The 18,084-nt window shown below is 37.6% G+C and overlaps 1 protein-coding gene and 1 pseudogene across 1 annotated transcript in view; both read left to right on the top strand.

Annotated features, from left to right (window-relative positions):
- Nucleotides 1-18,084, top strand: part of CTNNA1 (catenin alpha 1) — a 174,225-nt gene that overhangs the window by 41,250 nt on the left and 114,891 nt on the right. The gene's annotated exons all lie outside the window — the stretch shown is intronic.
- On the top strand, nucleotides 3,489-5,695 carry LOC107530130 (GPN-loop GTPase 1 pseudogene; annotated as a pseudogene).

The following is an 18,084-nucleotide window of genomic DNA, read 5'->3' as shown; positions in this document are numbered from 1 at the left end:
ATCATAGGTCGATGCTCAACTGCTGAGTCACGCCAGCTGGGCTCTTTGTGGTTTTAATTTGCATCTCTCTGATGATTAATGATGTAGAGCATTCTTCATATGTCTTGGCTATCTGTATGCCCTCTTTGAAGAAATGTCTATTCAGGTCCTTTCCCCCTTTATCAATTGGGTTGTTGGTCTTCCTGGTGTTGAGTTGTATAAGTTGTTGATATATGTTGGAAATTAACCCTTTATCAGATGTATCAATGGGAAATATGTCCCATTCAGTGGGTTCCCTTTTCATTTTGTTGATGGTTCTTTTCCTGTGCAAAAGCTTTTTAGTTTGATGTAGTACCATTTGTTTATTTTTCCTTTGTTTCCCTTGCCTAAGCAGATATATTGGCAAAAAATATTGCTACAAGAGATGTCTGAAATTTTATTGCCTATGTTTTCTTCTCGGATATTTATGGTTTTGCATCTTACATTTTAAGTTTATTCTTGTGTATGGTGTAAGTTGGTGGTCTAGTTTCATTTTTTTGCGTGTACTGTCCAATTTTCCCAAAACCATTTACTAAAGAGACTTTCTTTACTCCATTGTATGGTCTTGCCTCCTTTGTCAAATACTAAATGACCATAAAGGTGTGGTTCTATTTCTGGGCTCTCTCTTCTGTTCCATTGATCTGTATGCCTGTTTTTATGCCCATACCAGGCTGTTTTGATTACAATGGCCTTGTAGTATAGTTTGTTATCAGGTAATGTGATATCTCCAACTTTGTTCTTATTTCTCAAGAATATGGAGGCTATTTGGGTCTCCTTTGGTTCCATATATATTTTTGGAATATTTGTTCTAGATCTGTGAATATGCCATTGGTATTTTAATAGAAGTTGCATCGAATCTGTAGATTGCTTTGGGTAGTATGGACATTTTAGTGATGTTAATTCTTTCAATCTGTGAACATGGTATATACTTCCACTTATTTGTATCTTCCTCAGTTTCTTTCTGTAGTGTCTTATAACATTCTGAGTACAGGTCTTTAACCTCCTTGCTTAAATTTATTTGTAGTTACCTTATTATTATTTTTTTGTTGCAGTATTTGTAAATGGGATTGTTTTCTTAATTTCTCTTTCTGATAGTTCATTATTGGTGTATAAAAATGCCACCAACTTCTGAATATTAATTTTGTATCCTACTTTGCTGAATCCATTTATTAGATCTAGTAGTTTTTTGGTAGAGTCTTTAGGGTTTTCTATGTACAATACCATGTCATCTGCAAATATTGACAATTTTACTTCCTCATTTCCAATTTGGATGCCTTTTATTTCTTCTTGTCTGATTGCTGTGCCTAGTACTTTCAGTACTATGTTGAATAAAGAGTGATGAAAATGGACTTCCCGGACCTTTTTTTTTAAGATTTAAAAAAAGTTGATTTTTAGAGAGGAAGGGAGATGGAGAGAGAGAAACATCAATGTGAGAGTGAAACATCGATTGACTGCCTCCTGCATGCCCCCTTCTGGGGATCGGGCCCATAGCCTGGGCATGTTCCCTGACCCTGATAAAACAGGCAACCTTTCACTGCCCAGGACCACGCCCAACTAACTGAGGCATACGGGCCAGGGATAGACGTCCCTATCTTTTTCCTGATGTTAAGGGAAGCAATTTAGTTTTTGCCTATTGATTATGATGTTGGCTGTGGGTTTGTCATATATGGCCTTTATTATGTTGAGGTATGATCCCTCTATTCCCACTTGCTGACAGTATTTATAGTAAATGGGTCCTGGATTTTATCATATGCTTTTCTGCATCTATTGATATGATCATATGATTTTTATCCTTCAGTTTGTTTATGTGATGTATTATGTTTATAGATTTACGAATATTGTACCAGCCTTGTGTCCCTGAAATAAATCCCACTTGATCATGGTGTATGATCTTTTTACAGTATTGTTGGATCCAGTTTGCCAATATTTTGTTGAGGATTTTAGCATCAATGTTCATCAAGGATACTGGCCTATTATTTTCATTCTTCGTAGTGTCTTTATCTGGTTTTGGAATTAGGATAGTGCTGGCCTCATAAAAGGAGCTTATACGTCTTCCCTCTTCTTAAGTTTTTTTTGGGATAATTTGAGAAGGATAGGTGTTCTTGTTTGAATGTTTGGTAAAATTTGCCTGGAAGTTATCCATCCAGGACTTTTGTTTGCTGGGAGTTTTTTGATTACTGACTCAATTTCACTAGTTGTTATCGGTCTAATCAGATTTTCTGACTTTTCCTGATTGCATTTTGGAAGAGTGTATGTTTCTGGGAATTTATCCTTTTTGGCCAGTTTGTCTAATTTGTTGTCATATATTTGTTAATGGTATTTTCTTACACTCCTCTGTATTTATGTGATGTCAGTTGTTATTTCTCCTCTTTTATTTCTGATTTTACTCATTTGGGCCCTGTCTGTTTCTTGATGAGTCTGGTTAAAGGTTTGTCAATCTTGTTTATCTTTTCAAAGAACTAGCTTGTGGTTTCAGTGATCTTTTGTATTTTCTTTGAGTCTCTGTCATTGGTTTACTGGATCTTGAAAGGTGGAAGAAGGGAGGGGAAAGTCATCTAGGGAAGAAAAACAGCCAGTGCAGGATTTGTATGAGACGGTGAGGGCCCTGACAGGACAGGGTTGCTGGGAAGAGGTTTGGAGCTAGATTTAGAGGGTGGTTTGGAATGCCAGGTGAAGAAGGGAGGACTACCAGGGAAACAATTCAGAATAAGGTAATTAGGTGGTTGAAATAGGTCTCAGTGGTTCAGATTCCCACACACTTGAACATATCTAGGCCTTGCTACCTCTTGAAGCAGCTTTTTCTAGCATTGCTTTGTGTTTATTTTTAAAGATTTTTTTTTTTTTTCTTAAATAAACTGAAATATATCTTAACTTACTTTCTGTTTTAAGAATTTCTGCCGTCTGGGCAGCACAGCATATGAGGAAAAGTGGTGTTTGGGGGAGAGGAGTCTCTCAGCTGTTTTCAGGAAGAGTTACAGGTGTTGGGAGAGAGCCTGGAGGCAGGATTAAGGGTCAGGAGAGATGGAGGGTAAGATGGGGGTGAGACAGAGCTGTTGAGAAAAGGGAGAATTGGTCAGTTGTCAGGCAGGTTAACTGCCAGCTTGGCCTGTGCAAATGGCTGATCTTTATAGATAAAACTAAGGGACCTGGTATGTGGAAAATTGTAATAGGGATTTATTTTCCTGTGACTTGAATCATTTAGGGAATGTATTGAGGCAGTGCATGCTACTAAAAAACTTCAGGTGAGTTACCGAAAATTAGCCTGTTCTCAGATTACAGCCATTAAGATTCTGCTGTGCCAGTTTTCAGTCAAATTTGTAAAAAAATTCAGTTATAGTATTTGTTTCAGTGTTTATTTACACTAACAAAAAGTCAACTACCACCCATGCTTCTGGGGGTCTTCGGCCCCCTATGTGTCTGTCTGTGTGGGAATGGGGAGGATCTGGGAAAACCACCTTTATACAAAGGCTCATAGCACACCTGCATAGCCAAGGTTCTCTATTTCATATGATCATTCTGGACCCAGCTGTGCATGAAGTTCCCTTTCCTGCCTATTGGTAATTCGTGACACTCCGAACTATAAGGAAGTCATGAAACAATATGGATTTGGACCCAGTGGTGGCATAGTGACCTTACTCAGTCTTTGCTATCAGATTCGATCAGGTGATGACATTTATTAAGAAGGCCCAGAACAAGTCTAAATATGTCTTGATTGACACACCTAGGCAGATTGAAGTATTTACCTGGTCAGCTTCTGGGACAGTCATCACTGAGGCCCTGGCATCCTCATCTCCAACAATTGTCATTTATGTAATGGACACATCAAGAAGTACCTACCCAGTGACCTTCATGTCTAGTATGCTCTGTGCCTGCAGCATCTTGTACAAAACCAAGCTTCCTTTCATGAACAGAGGTGACATAGTTGATCACAACTTTGCAGTGGAATGGATGCAAGATTTTGAGGATTTCCAAGATGCCTTGAATCAAGAGACTACATATGTCAGTAACCTGACTCGTTCAATGAGCTTGGTGTTAGATGAGTTTTACAGCTCACTCAGGGTAGTAGGTGTGTCTCTTGGTCTGAGTACAGGCTTAGATGAACTCTTTGTGCAAGTCACCAGTGCTGTAGAAGAATATGAAAGGGAGTATCGTCTTGAATATGAACATCTGAAGAAATCGCTGGCCAGTGCACAGAGCCAGCAGCAGAAAGAACAACTACAATGCCTTGGGAAAGATATGGGCTCTCTAGCCTCGGACACAGGAACTGCTGCAGACAGCTTATCTCCTGTGCGGCACCCTTTTGACTTGGTCCTGACTTAGGGAATCTGGATGAAGAGGATGAGGAAGCCGTGACACTGAGCCGTGACCACAGAGTTACAGAGGAAAGCTGTGAAGAGCAGGGATCCAGAATTTTATGCAAGAAACAGTGGTACAGTACTGGAAGAGAAACAACAAATAGTTTCTAGAAATCCAAAAGTTTGGAACTCTGTGAAGGAACTATCCTTACCTCTGATTGGGGTTACTATAAAGAACAGTTTTGTTCAGAATAGCAGAGTTTCTTTTGTTAGGGAAATCTCCTGACTCCAGTGAAGTCAGGGATAGAAGAAATTCGGACCTAGCAGACAGACACTGGATTTCCCTTGGATTTTTTCAAGGAAGGATTTTCTGACTGTTCTTGGATGCTGGTATTCTGCCTAAAACTTCAGGGTTGTGTTTTTTTAAACTATGTTTTTATCGATTTCAGAGAGAGAAAGGGAGAGCGAGAGAGAGATAGAAACATCAATGATTGCTAGGCTGCCTCCTGCACTCCCCATACTGAGGATTGAGCCCACAACCCTGGCATGTGCCCCGGCTGGGAATTGAACCACTTCCTGGTTCATGGATTGACACTCAACCATTGAGCTACATCAGCCAGGTAAACTTCAGAGTTTTATCATTTGAACTCAAGTACTTTTGCTGCTGACAGATGGAATAAAGAGAGAACATTTTATTCACTTAAAGCCTCTATTTCTAGGCTGGATCTATGGGCTCTATTTCCTTAGCATCTTGCTCTTGACCCATGAGTTTCCCCCCTTGTAGCAGAGTGGGAGAGGGGAAACATTATCTTGTATAGAGTGGCAGTGGAGTCTCCTTGGCAACCAACCAATCAGTATCGGTTTGAAATGTGCCTCATGCTTGGTAGCTCATTGAAGAAAGTGGGCAAAACATACAATTAGTAAGAATCCTGCTTTTGACCTAAACCTAATGTTATACAAAAATTAACTCAAAATAAGTCACAGATTTAAATGTAAAATTTAAAACTGTAAAACTTAAAAAAAAAAAAAACCTGAAGAAAATCTTCAAAAAGCTATAGCTTGGTGAAGAATTCTAAGGCATGACACCAAAAGCACAATCCATCCATGGGATGGTTGTCATCAAGAAATTGAAGTTCATAAAAATTTAAAACTTTCACTGTGCAAGACCTGTTAGGATCAAAAGACAAGCCACATCCACACCATGAAGTACTCATGGAATACTACCTAGCAATAAAAACTTACAGACTATTGATACACATGTCAATTTGCAAGGGCTTCATGCTGAGTGGAAAAAATCCAATCTCAAAAGGTCACATACTGAATGATACCATTTGTACAATATTCTTGAAATGACAGAATTAGAGATGGAGACAGATGGTAGGGAGTGTAAGCAATACGGGTGTGACTATGAAGGGGTAGCATGAGAGAGACCTTTGTGGTGATGGAATAGTTCTGTATCTTGATTGCAGTGATGGTTACATAAATCTACATATATGATAAAACCAGAGAATTATATACACGTATTGTGCCAACGTCAATTTCCTAGTGTTAACACGATATTGTAGTTCCATATGTAACCACTAGGGAAAAACACACAGTGGACATCCAGTTATTCTAGTACCATTTGTTGAAAAGACTCTCTTTTCTCCATTGAATTGCTTAACACCCTTGTGAAAAGTCAGTCAGCTGTTACCTGTGTGGGATTACTTCTGGGTTCTCTTTTTGTTTCATTGATCTGTGTGTTTTTCCCTCTGCCAGTACCACACAGTCTTTATTACTGTAGCTATATGAGTGTTAGAATTGAGTAGCTATTTTTTTCTAAATTGTTTTAGCTGTTCTAGTTCTTTTGCTTTTCCATATGAACTTTAGGTAATTTTGTGTATATCTATAAAAAACTGATTTTGATAGGAATTTCATTAAACTTGTAATCAATTTTGGGGAGAATTGACATTTTTACTCTATTTTTTTCCAATCCATGAACAAAATATGTTTCCATCTGATTAGATCTTTTTGATTTCTTTTATCAGTATTTATATACAGAATGGGGCAAAAGTAGATTTGTAGTTGTGAGTATGTGAAACGAGTTTATTCGTATATTTTTACTTATTATTTTCCATATGAACAACTGTAAACCTACTTTTGCCCCACTCTGTATAAGTCCTCTACATGTTTTCTTAGATTTACACTTTTTCATTTTTGAACCATTATACAGAGTATTCTATATATATTTAGTTTTGTATTCCCTTTCAAGTCCTTGGCTACATGCGTAAGCAATTTACTCAAATTAAAAAAAACACACACATGTTTTTATTGATTTCAAAGAGAGGAAAGGAGAGAGAGAAACACCAATGATGAGAAATAATCATTGATTCTTTCTTTAAAAAGGAGATACATATGTACCTACTTAAGGTATACTTCCAGGAGTAGGAATACAGGGGCACAAATCTTTTGTACAAATTAAATTCATTTACAACAGAGTGCATAAATCAGTGTACAGTTTGAAGTTTTACATGTCTACCTGTGTAATTGCCATTCACAAAATTTCTTTAGGAAATTTTAGGGCGTTTAAAATGTATTAGTAAATTGTTCTCTAGTAGGATTATATCTTCAGTTTGCTAATGTTCACATATTTGCAGTTATAAGTAACAGAAACTCAACTTGTTTGTGCAAGACTTATTTATGCAAAATGGGATTTTATGGGCCTTTGTACGTCATTGGGAATTCCAGGAGTACAGTATGTCCTTACTTAACATCATTGATACTGCATCTTGGAAACTGCAATTCTAAATGAAACAGGATGTAATGAAATCAGTTTTTCCATAGGCTAATTGATATAAACAAGAGTTAAGTTCTGTTGCATATTTCTGGTCACAGAAGCACCATCAAACTTCTAAATAAAGATCCAAAACACTTCTAATATTAAACACTGAAATAAATGTGAGCTATACATACATTTTAGAAAGATTAATAAAAACAAGTAAGAGAATTATTTTTCAAACGGCTTATTTATTTCAGGGTTGTGGATGGCTGAAGTCTCTCCTGGCAGCTCAGGGTACAAAGTGAGACCCACCCTGGACAGGATCTTCTTCCATTGCAGGGCCACCCACACCCACACCCCACACCCCACACCCCACACCCCACCCCCCACCCCACACCCACACCCACACCCACTCAGACTGGGACAGTATAGATGTACTAATTCACCTCGTGCATGCACATCTTTGGGATGTGGGAGAAAGCTGGAATACGTGGAGAAAAGCCATCGGAAGTGGGGAGATGTGCAAACTCCACACAGCAGTGGCTCCAGCTGGGAATCATTTATTTTATTTTTTAAATCAACGCTGTAATGGAACAACGTTGAACGAAACAACTTTTTTGAGGACCTGTAGATATTGAGTTCAGGCATGGCTCGATGTGACTGACTCAAAGGATATGAGACTTTCTTCATCACTTGCTTCCATGTATTTCAGTTTTCTTCTATTTTCATGTGTACGTATGGACAAGATGCCCACCTCTAGTTTGAGGTGGTCATCCTAGCTTTGTCACCCCAGTAGAAAAAACTTTTTTTCCTTGGTGTCTATATCTTAGTCATAGAGGGGACTGGTTAGCTTTGCTTGGGTTTTGCTCATCACTGAACCAGTTTCTGTTGCCATAAGAAACTGATTCGCCAGACTGGACCACATATTCACCCCAGGACACAAGAAATGGGGGGTGGGGGGCAGAGGTAAAGTAAAATGATGTTGAATAGAAACAAATTGTCCTTCTTGACAAGTAATGGGATAGTCCATTAAAATTTTTTTGCTATCTTTATAGGTGTAAAATACTATTTACTTTTTTAAAAATTTGCATTATTTGGAGCTAATCGATGCTGTTTCTTCATTTTTTAAGTTAATATATCTGAAAAATAATGGTGCATGTGAGAACCCCTAGAGCAGTGATAGGTGTCTATGAATAGTAGTGCTCCTGTGTTGATTTGTTGAAGCCCTGTTATTTTTCTTATCGATTGGAATTCTGCCAGATTTTCAGAAACTGAGACAAGGCGTATTGGGCCAGAGGTTCTAATTTTTTAGATTTCCCATCGCTAATCTATTGGTATCGGAGAGGTAGAATTAACTTGGAGTTGAAAATCAAGACATGGTTGCTTGTGTCTGTAGGGGTTTTAATGGTGGGATTAGATTAATGGTAGTTCTGGGAAAGTTGTGTTGAACAGAGCAAGGATTGTAGCTAAAGCCAGTGACTTTTACTGCCTCCCAGGCCATTTCGCTTGATTTTTCTAACATGACTGCCATACTACTAACCACAGCCTGTCACTTCTCATGTATGTTCTCTTATTCACATGGTAGACAACATGAAAACAGCTGGATAGTTCACTGCAGCCTCTTCTCCAATATTGAAAAAATATTTAATAGTGACACCTACATATACCTTCTTTTCAAATGGCTAGAAGGTGAAAATAGAGTAAATTCTTTGTCCAATAAATAGAAATCAAACACTTTTAATGTTTGGGTTGTGTTTCCCCCCTTTCATATCTGTTTATGTTTAAGCATTGTTTGTCTTAAGTTTTTTTGGAGGCTTTCTTTTTATGTTCTGGTTTTCAGATCATTATTCCATTTCAGGTAAACTTTGATTATAGTGAAGGTGCATTGTTTTTGAGTAGAAGTAAGACTTCCAACTCCCTGAGAACAATCAGTGTTACTCAATACTAAGTCTCAGTTGTTAAAAGAGCCATTTTTTTTTTCCCTGTAGAGAGTGTCTTGTCATTTTTAGAGCAAGAAAGCAGTATTTATTGGTCTACTAAAACAGTAGAGTTAAAACTATTGAGTTTGCTAGCATCTGTGTGATCTTAGCAGCTATAGTTGATTGGTGAGCATACTCTTTAATGGTCTTGTTGCACAGATAACTTCTTAGCTTTTTAAATCTTGAAAGCACAGAATTACCCAGATAAAACTGACAGTCTCTTAGGACATTGTCATAGAGAATGGATAGGCAATGAGGGTTTTTAATTGATACTAATTAAGAGACATACTTTTATATGTGTCTGTAATTGTGTAGTGAAATTGAAGACATAGATGCCATCTTCCTTGGTACAGTTTGAATTATTTCTTTATAGGGGGAAAACCCCACACATATGCAGAGACAGAGAGAGAGAGAGAGAGAGAGAGTGTGTGTGTGTGTGTGTGTGTGTGTGTGTACACATGTGTAATATGTGTGTATGTATGTTTGTGTGTATAACTATATATTCATTATGAATCTTGGCAAGGCAGTTTTTAAGGAAAATGATATATTTTATCCCTGACAAAAGCATGGGTATCGAGCACAAGCTGTCAAGCTCTTGAGGCATAATTTTCTCCCTGGCAACTGACTAGAGTCAGATTGAAGGAGGTGAAAATTGGTATCCTGTCCAGTGCAGATGTTGACAGCTTCAGACTGATGTACCCACATCTAATATAGGCAGCCTGTAAGATACGTGTTAAAAGGCAGACGTGATCAGGACAAAGCAGCTATCAGTGACTATTTGAGAGGTAGACAGCAGACAGAGTAGAGTCTGGATTTGCTAAGTTTATGATGTAAAGACTTGAAATACAGCTTTGAGGAGCTTTATGTGGGGGTGTGACAGAGATTGCATTTTAATTTGTCTGGTCTTGTTAGTGTCATTTTAATCAGGTAGGAGCCATGAGCTTGATCGTATATATGGGCTCTTGAATATTTCTCAGGAGAAAAATGACAAGTATTCCTGCCCTAGAATGTTGAGTATGGGTTTCAAAAAGTGTTAATAATGATGCTCTGGAAGAGCAATAACAGAGAAACATTTAACATTTTGAAAAAGATTAAAGTTAAGTTAATTAGGATTTCAGATTAGTGTAATCACTTTCTTCACAAGAAGTTAAACCTCACAAGAAAGCAGCTGATTTTTCTCATACTCTTCCTTTGAGTTCTGGCTTCTCGTTTGTTATCTTGCCTTTCCCACTTGCCATCTTGGTAGATTTTTCATCCTGTTTTCTCCTCTTACTTTTGTGGATATCTCTTTTCATGTGATCCCCTGGTGGCTCGGTCTGTTAGAAGTGCTCCCACTCCAATTCCTACCCTTCATATGTTCCTGAAGACTGTGATTAATTTAACACTTGTTCATTATTGACCCTCATTCCTCCATGCTCACAATTTAATCCATTTTCTTTGGTTCTTCATTTAACCTGAGCAGGAAAAGCAAAATATAAATTCCAAAAAATCATTAGATGGTTGCCATTCGGGTGTTTTATGTCTTAAAGTTGTCTGTCTGACTTAAACTATAAGTCTCTAGAGTGGAGGCTATATTTTCTTTGACTGGGGATGTGTCAAGGATGCTCTCTGTTTCTGGATCAGTACCCTTGTGTGAGCATATGCTGCTCTGCAGAGACTCGGGTTCTGGTGTAGCCAGCTTGGAAGTGAGGAAAGGAAAATGAACTTATTAAATTTTAATGTTTCCCATGATTTTGAAATTGGTCCTCTTTTTTTTTTTTTTTTTTTATATCTTGTTAAACTCACAAAAATAAATAACACTAACCAGGATAATAATACTTTTAAGTTACAGTGGGTTAAATATTATTACCTTAATGTATTTGTCCAGTGTAGCTGAGGAAGTTATTTCAGGTATTAACAATTTTGACTTTGGCATGACTTCAACCATGATGTTGCAGTAACGTGGTTTCTCGTTAATTTCTTAAGAAAGTGACTCCAAGCTGAAATGCATGTTATGCATTTATTTGAATGTGTAATCAGGAAGTAAGTGCCTCTCTTTGGAATGTTTTTGAATAGCAGTAGAGCACACTTGAATTAGTAAGGAGAACATGAATATGTGTGGTACTCTATTTTAACTTTTCTAATAAAATGAATCCATTCTGTTGACTGTTAAAAGTAGAAATTTCAAAACTCTCTTCCTTCCCGCCATTGGGATGGTGAAGGATCTAGGTTGAGAATTTTTCTGGGTGTGCTCTGAACAGATTCTGATGGACTTTCAGTATTTAAATAACATGATATTAAATGTTTATTTCCTGGCTTGATTTTTAAAAGATAAACATTTTTGTGGATTAAAAATGACACTCCAAGAAAGTTTTCATAAAGTGTCTGTCAGATATTTTTTGAATCGTCGCTTTTTCTCTAATTATGGAGGTATCATCTAGGGGTCTGTGGTTTGTGCCAAATATCCTCTGTTGATGAATGGAAAGGTAAAGGTGGAAAGGATTAAGTGTTTTATCCAGATTTATGGTCATATCACAGGGCTTGTGGGTCATGCCAGATATATATCACCATTTGGTTCCTTCCCAGAGAACTATGTTATGAAATTTGTTATTCTTTGCAACTATATTGTCAGTTTATCTTTATTGACAAGTGTGGAAAATGTCTTATTTTATTACCAGACCATGGAAAATGAATTTTAAAAATTGGAGGGGCAGTGAGGGAAAGGGAGTGGGACAGCTTGGGAAATGGGTATTAATTCTTGATTATCTTGAAGTAGCAAATAATTTTTTGAAGCCTTGGTCCTGTCAGTTTATTATTTTATACAATAACAGTTGGTGGAATGATAAAGAAATAAGAACAGTTGTGTCATTTTCTGATGAGATCCCTTAATCATGTGTATTTAAGAGAACTTGGTATAAAGTAGCTTAATGGGTGGAGTTAAAGCACTAAAAAAGTAACTTTCAAGAATTAGGAATCCCACGATAGGGAAGTTTCAGGTATTCAAAATCCAGGGCTGAATGTTTTTTATTTTCTACTGTGTAAAAAGATGCCAAGCTGTTAAGTATAGGGACTGTTGGAGGCAATGTGTGTTATAACAGACTTACCTGTGATGTTGCTTGCTTGCTCTTTTTTTTTTCCTTTCCCCCGGGTAGAATTGGAGACATTTTTTTAAACAAAAGTAACTTTCTAGAGAATACATGCTTTTGGTAATAAGAGCAAAAAGGAGAAAATAAAAATCAGCTATAATTTTGTTACCTAGAGATAAAACCAATGTTTAATACTTTGGTCTAAACACTTCCAGTGTGCTTTTTATGAATATATTCATGTGGCTAGAAATATGTTTTGCTCCATTTAGTCTTTTTTTTTTTTTTTTTTTACTTAATGGATCCTGAGCATCTTTCAACATCATTAATTTTCCTACAGTGTAGTTTTTGGTGTACTGGATGATGCTCCAACCAACTGAGCCACCCAGCCAGTGCTCTACAATGTAATTTTTAATGACTGAATAATATCCTCTACAGAGTAGTAAGACTTAAGGAGACTTTTTTGAACCAGAAAACTAAAGGCTTCTCTAATGTTATGGCTAGTTTTATTAACTTTTCAAATATTTAAAAAGGAGTGTGGTAAATAGGACAGTTTTTATTTTAAAGACTAAAGGTTGTCGTGATAAACAAGTACAGTATGAGATATTTGAGGAAAAAAATTTAGACATTTAAAATCATTTAGAGGTAAAGAAATTAAAGAAACTTGAGCAAGGGTATCTGGGAAAGTTTTGGGAGAAGGGGGATCAGAATTCCACTTATGGCCATAGAATTGATTCTGAAATGAATAAATAATTTGAACATGTTTAAGATGGTAAATGTCTTTTAACTCTTCTAGAAGCTTCTGTCATTTTCACACAGCTGTTTTTGCTGCTCCTCAAAAGCATATTCAGGTGGATGTGTAAAAATATTTTTCTTTTTTGGATTTGGCAGTTGATAACAAACAGTGTGCTCTCATACAATGCTTTAAGAAATGTCTACTTAAGGTCTGTTTAATAGTTGAACTTTTGCAGCAACTAAACAAAAAATAATGACAATGTAATTGGGGCTACATATGGCTCCCTTACTTTACCACTTATCCATATTTTAGATAAGCATTTCAAGACAACTGATTCACAAAGTTTTCCTATTTCATAATGTATGCTAATTTTACTTTTTCTTTCCTTTTTTAAAAAATATAATATTTAAAAAAACATCCTCACCTGAGGTAATTTTTTCTGTTGCTTTTCAGAGAGAGTGGAAGGGAGAGAAAGAGAGAGAGTAACATCAATGTGAGAGAGAGATTGATTGGTTGCCTCCTGTCACACCCTGACTAGGGTCGAGGATCGAACCTGCAGCCAAGTACATGCCCTTGAACCTGGAACCCTTCAGTCCATGGGTCGACGTTCTAACCACTGTGCCAAAGGGGCTAGGGCTACTCTTTCTTTTTGCAGTGACTCTAATAGCCATGAGTTTTTTATATTGTAGAAAAAAGAAATTTTGTATATACACTTTTTGAGTGCTTTAGATTATTCCTTTCTAAGAAACCCTGAGTTTTATGTATCATAGACATGAATTAAAGATATTTTATATTTTTTGATCATTTAAAAACTTTTTTATTTAAAAGTATATACATTATAGGAAAAACCCCCATATACAAACACAAACAGCAGGAAATAATTACCCATCAGGCTGTATCACCTTGTGATATACCACCTCTCTGTTAATATTTTTGTGTATATTGGTGTGGTCTTCCCCATCCCATATAACATAAACACATTGTATTCTCTATTCATTGTACAGTATAAGTTTTTCTGTATCTGCTATTTAGGGTGGAAATAAATTTTTTCCCCCATTAATAAAGAGATACCTGGAGTGAGTGGATTATGTAATTTATAGAAGATAAGCCATGTTCCTGTGCTAAGCTGGCAAAATTCTTATCTTTTTCTGGACCTCAAGGTAGAAAGGAACATATTAGAAATATCCTGAGTATTATTTTGCTCTATCTATTGGGTCTCCTTGGAGGATTTTTGAAGGCTATAGAGATATTTACATAGCTGGGTTTCTGATGATCTGGGACCCTCTGCTATAGCATTGTGGTTGGGAGTTGTTCTTATAGTATGACTTGAACTTTTTTGTATGTGAAGTTGTGAATGGGATAGGTGAGGGAGATGACAAGTTGTTAATAAAAGGAAAGAGCCTCCGGTTGGCTTAATTCCTTTAAAAAAAAACATGGTAAAACTAATGTCCAGCAAGTAGAACTAAATCAAGCTTTGTTTGTAGCTATTACCACAGAAGGACCAGTTTTTACTACTTTCTGCACTACAGAGAATGAGTAAAGGAAGCTCCCTCTTTACTGCTTCAACATTACAAATTAAAAGCCAGTTTTTCCTCCATCCTTTAGGAAATTTGCTAGCATGACTTTATTTCTAAGAATGTAAGAAAGAGCATGACTTTATTTCTAAAAATGTAAGAAACAATTGGTGTATGAGCAGTGACCATGTTCTGAATAGATTTAAGAATTGGAGACAGTAGATAGCTAGTGTGGAAGGGGCACAGAAAAATTTGTTGAGCTTTACATTTATTACCTCATTTAATTTTCCAACAACCCAGTGAGGTGGCAGATGGTATTCTCATTTTACGGAAAACAGGTAGAGATAAAGCAACCGAAAGTCACACAGCTGCCAAATAACCAAGTTGGCATTCAGATCCAGTTCTAGTACCTTGCTTTATCTGTACCAGACAGTATTCTGGGGGAATAATGTACAGTTGACTCTTGAACAGCAGGAGGATTAGGGGTGCTGGCCCCTACGCAAACATTTGACTCCCCCAAAACTTACTTGTCCCTTGGTATCTGCTGGGTATTGGTTCCAGGACCCCCCCCCCCCACACACACACAGATACCAAAACCCTATATAAAATGACATAGATCAGTGCATACAGTTGTTCCTACTCATCTGCAGACTCCCAACCACAGATTGGAATAGTACAGGTATTTATTGAAAAAAATGTGCATTTACATGGACCTGTGCAAACTCTTGTTCAAGGGTCAACTGTATATTCGTTAACAATACTTTGTAACATTCTTTGTTTTAAAGGAGCAGCATAATAGAATATCTCATGTTAAGGAAAAATGAAGCTTTTTTTATTTTTACTGTCTATCTCTCATACACACAACCCATACAGTTTTTAGGCCTGTCCTTTCCTTATAACTTTATAAAAAGTTGAATTGCTTTGAAGAGAATTCACTCAAGATATTTAATGCTTCAGAGAGGTCTTGATCTTGTCCTGTTCTAGTGTAGGACTCTGTGTTTTTTGGTTTACTTCCTAACAATTGCCCCTTGTCGTTTTGCCCACCAGAGGAGCTTAACTTTTATCTCCAGTTTAGTGAAGGGAGAATGCCAGCGGATGGGCATGTTGACAGATCTGATTTCATGACAGGCAGAACAGGAGTAGTGGGTTCTCTTAAGTGTCATCTTCTTTATGTCTTGGTTAACACCACATGTAGTGTTGACTAGAGACAACTGGGATGAGACCAGAAGACCCAGTTATATTCTCAGCCTTTACTGCTGATCAGGTGACCTTGGACAGATTACCTCCTCTGCCTCAGTTTTCCTTTTTATGAGGAAAGAGTACTTTTGATAACTTTTACAAGTATGCTTTAAACTAATTGTCAGTTATATTTTATTTTCACATTTCACATTTTTTGGTCCCACTGTTTCCCTCCAAAACTATTTTCTCTTTGATAGGAAAAGGGAGTGAATCTTCCTGGTCTTGCTGTTAGAAAACAGAGTCGCAGTGCCATGGTCTCCTGGTGAAGTAGAACAAGTAATATAAACTGATAGAAAGATGCTCCCCTCTCTCCTATCTGTCTGGTTGAGTCATTCCTGGCTGAGTGGGGCACTATCATGGGACTGGCGGGAAGTCTCATTATTGAGGGCCCAGGCATCATTGGCATGTGCCATCCCATAAGCAGCCTCATTCAAGGAGCAGGTCCCACTGGCATCATCCCAGGAGGAGGAGGATCCAGAAGACTGGGAGGAGGTGGAATTATTGCCTCCTGCCAGAGGAGGAACAGAGAATGGAGTAGTAGGTATCTTTCCTGGCTGAAATGTTGAAAGACTGTTTTTTCCCCTATTGAGTGATCTTGACAGCCTTGTTGTTTTTTAATCCTCACCTGAGGATATTTTTTCCATTGCTTTTCAGAGAGAGGAAGGAGAGAAAGGGAGAGAGAGAGAGAAAGAGAGAGGGAGGGGGGAGAGGGGGAGAAAGAAGCATCAATGTGAGAGAGAGACATCGATTGGTTGCCTTTCACACATGCCCTGACCGAGGCCAGGGATCGAGCCTGCAACTGAGGTATGTTCCCTTGGCTGGAATCGAACCTAGGACCCTTCAGTCCGAGGACCGTTGCTCTAACCACTGAGCAAAACAGGCTAGCGCATGACAGCCTTGTTGAAAATTATAGTTCTAGATTCTCAGTTCTCTCTCATTGATCTGTATATAAGCATTTGATTTTGTTGACTAGTTTTCTCTTGGAAATTCTTGTCTTCTTGTTTTTGACAGTTCATTATCTTGGTTTCCTTTGTCTCTCTTGTCACAGAGTATTTCTCCTCTTACTCCTAAATCCACAGTGTCAAGGTCTCCAGCTTTTTTTGTTTTTTTAAGCTTCCCTAATTTATGTGCACTCATACAGTGCTCTGGCTTTCTTTTTTGTCTCAGGATAACACGCTTGAAACCTTTAAGTAATCTTTGATGCTTTTCCCTCACTCTTCATAATCAAAGGTTATCATATTATTTGACCCCTGCCTTTATTTTTTATTTAATTTTTAAAAATTCTTACCTGAGGATATGTTTTTTTGTTTTTATATTGATTTTTTGAGAGAGAGGAAGAGGAAGAGAGGGAGGGGGGAGAGAGAGAAAGAAACATCAGTGTGAGAGAAACATCCATCAGTTGCCTCCCATATGTACCCCAAATGGGGATCGAGCCCACAACCTAGGTATGTGCCCTGACCGGGAATTGAACCCGAAGCCTTTTGGTGCATGGGATGATGCTCCAGCCAACGGAGCCACAAAGCCAGGGCTTGACCCCTCCCTTTAAAATTTACTGCTTTTATTTCCTGGGCTCTCACTGTGGCTTTCTGACCTATCTCTCTGGTTAGGTTTATTGTATGCACTTTTTTTAGGTTAATCCTGTGTATCTGTGACTTTGAATTTGCTCTTTGGTTCAGGGATTCTTCTTTGTACTCTGTCTGTGGTCTTTTCATCCCCATCTTCTGCTAACTTGATAACTCAGCCCCCAGATATGCCTTCTTTTTGTATACCTCATCTGATAAGTGGTTATAAGGACACAAGCATTGGCCTTACAAATCCTGCTTTTACCATTTACTATTAGGTGACTGTGATTAAGTTAGTTAACCAGCCTAAGCATTAGTTGTCTCATTTGTAAAGAAGGGCTAATACCACTTAACTTTCTAGGTGGTTGATAGGATTAAATAAAATGTGATAGCGCCGCAGATGGACATTTGATAAATGTTGGATATTATTATGTTGCTTTTCCTTTTGTTAAGGTGCTAATTCTTCTAACTCTACTCCCCGAAGTCCTTCTGTCCTTGGAGGGTAGAGTCTGTTTCAGAGTTCCATGTCTTCTATAAAATTTGCTGGTCGTTAGTGCATCCTCCTTTGAAACCCTATGGTACTTGTGCCTTTTTTACAGCTTGTATGTTAAAATGCCACATGATTTCTGTATGATCACATTCCTCTTTTCTGGATTATAAACCATTTGAAAGCAGAGAGAGTCTTGTTTAGCTTTGCATCCTTGGCAATGAAATTGTTTGTTTTAGCGTGTAATAAGATCTCAATAAATAGGTGAAATTCTATTTGTTGTATCTCTTGTTTAATATTAATATTGCTTAAGGAAAATATCTTTTTCTGCAAGGCTTTTGAGACAACTTCTCAAAAGTAAATAGCTTTTGCCTCCCCTCCTGTATGCGCCCTGACTGGGGATGGAATCTGCAACCCAAGTATGTGCCCTGACT

Source organism: Miniopterus natalensis, chromosome 4, assembly GCF_054644295.1.
Source record: "Miniopterus natalensis isolate mMinNat1 chromosome 4, mMinNat1.hap1, whole genome shotgun sequence".
In the NCBI taxonomy this organism is placed as follows: domain Eukaryota; kingdom Metazoa; phylum Chordata; class Mammalia; order Chiroptera; family Miniopteridae; genus Miniopterus; species Miniopterus natalensis.
Note: the sequence above shows the minus strand (reverse complement) of the source record. Positions and strands in the feature narration are given on the sequence as shown.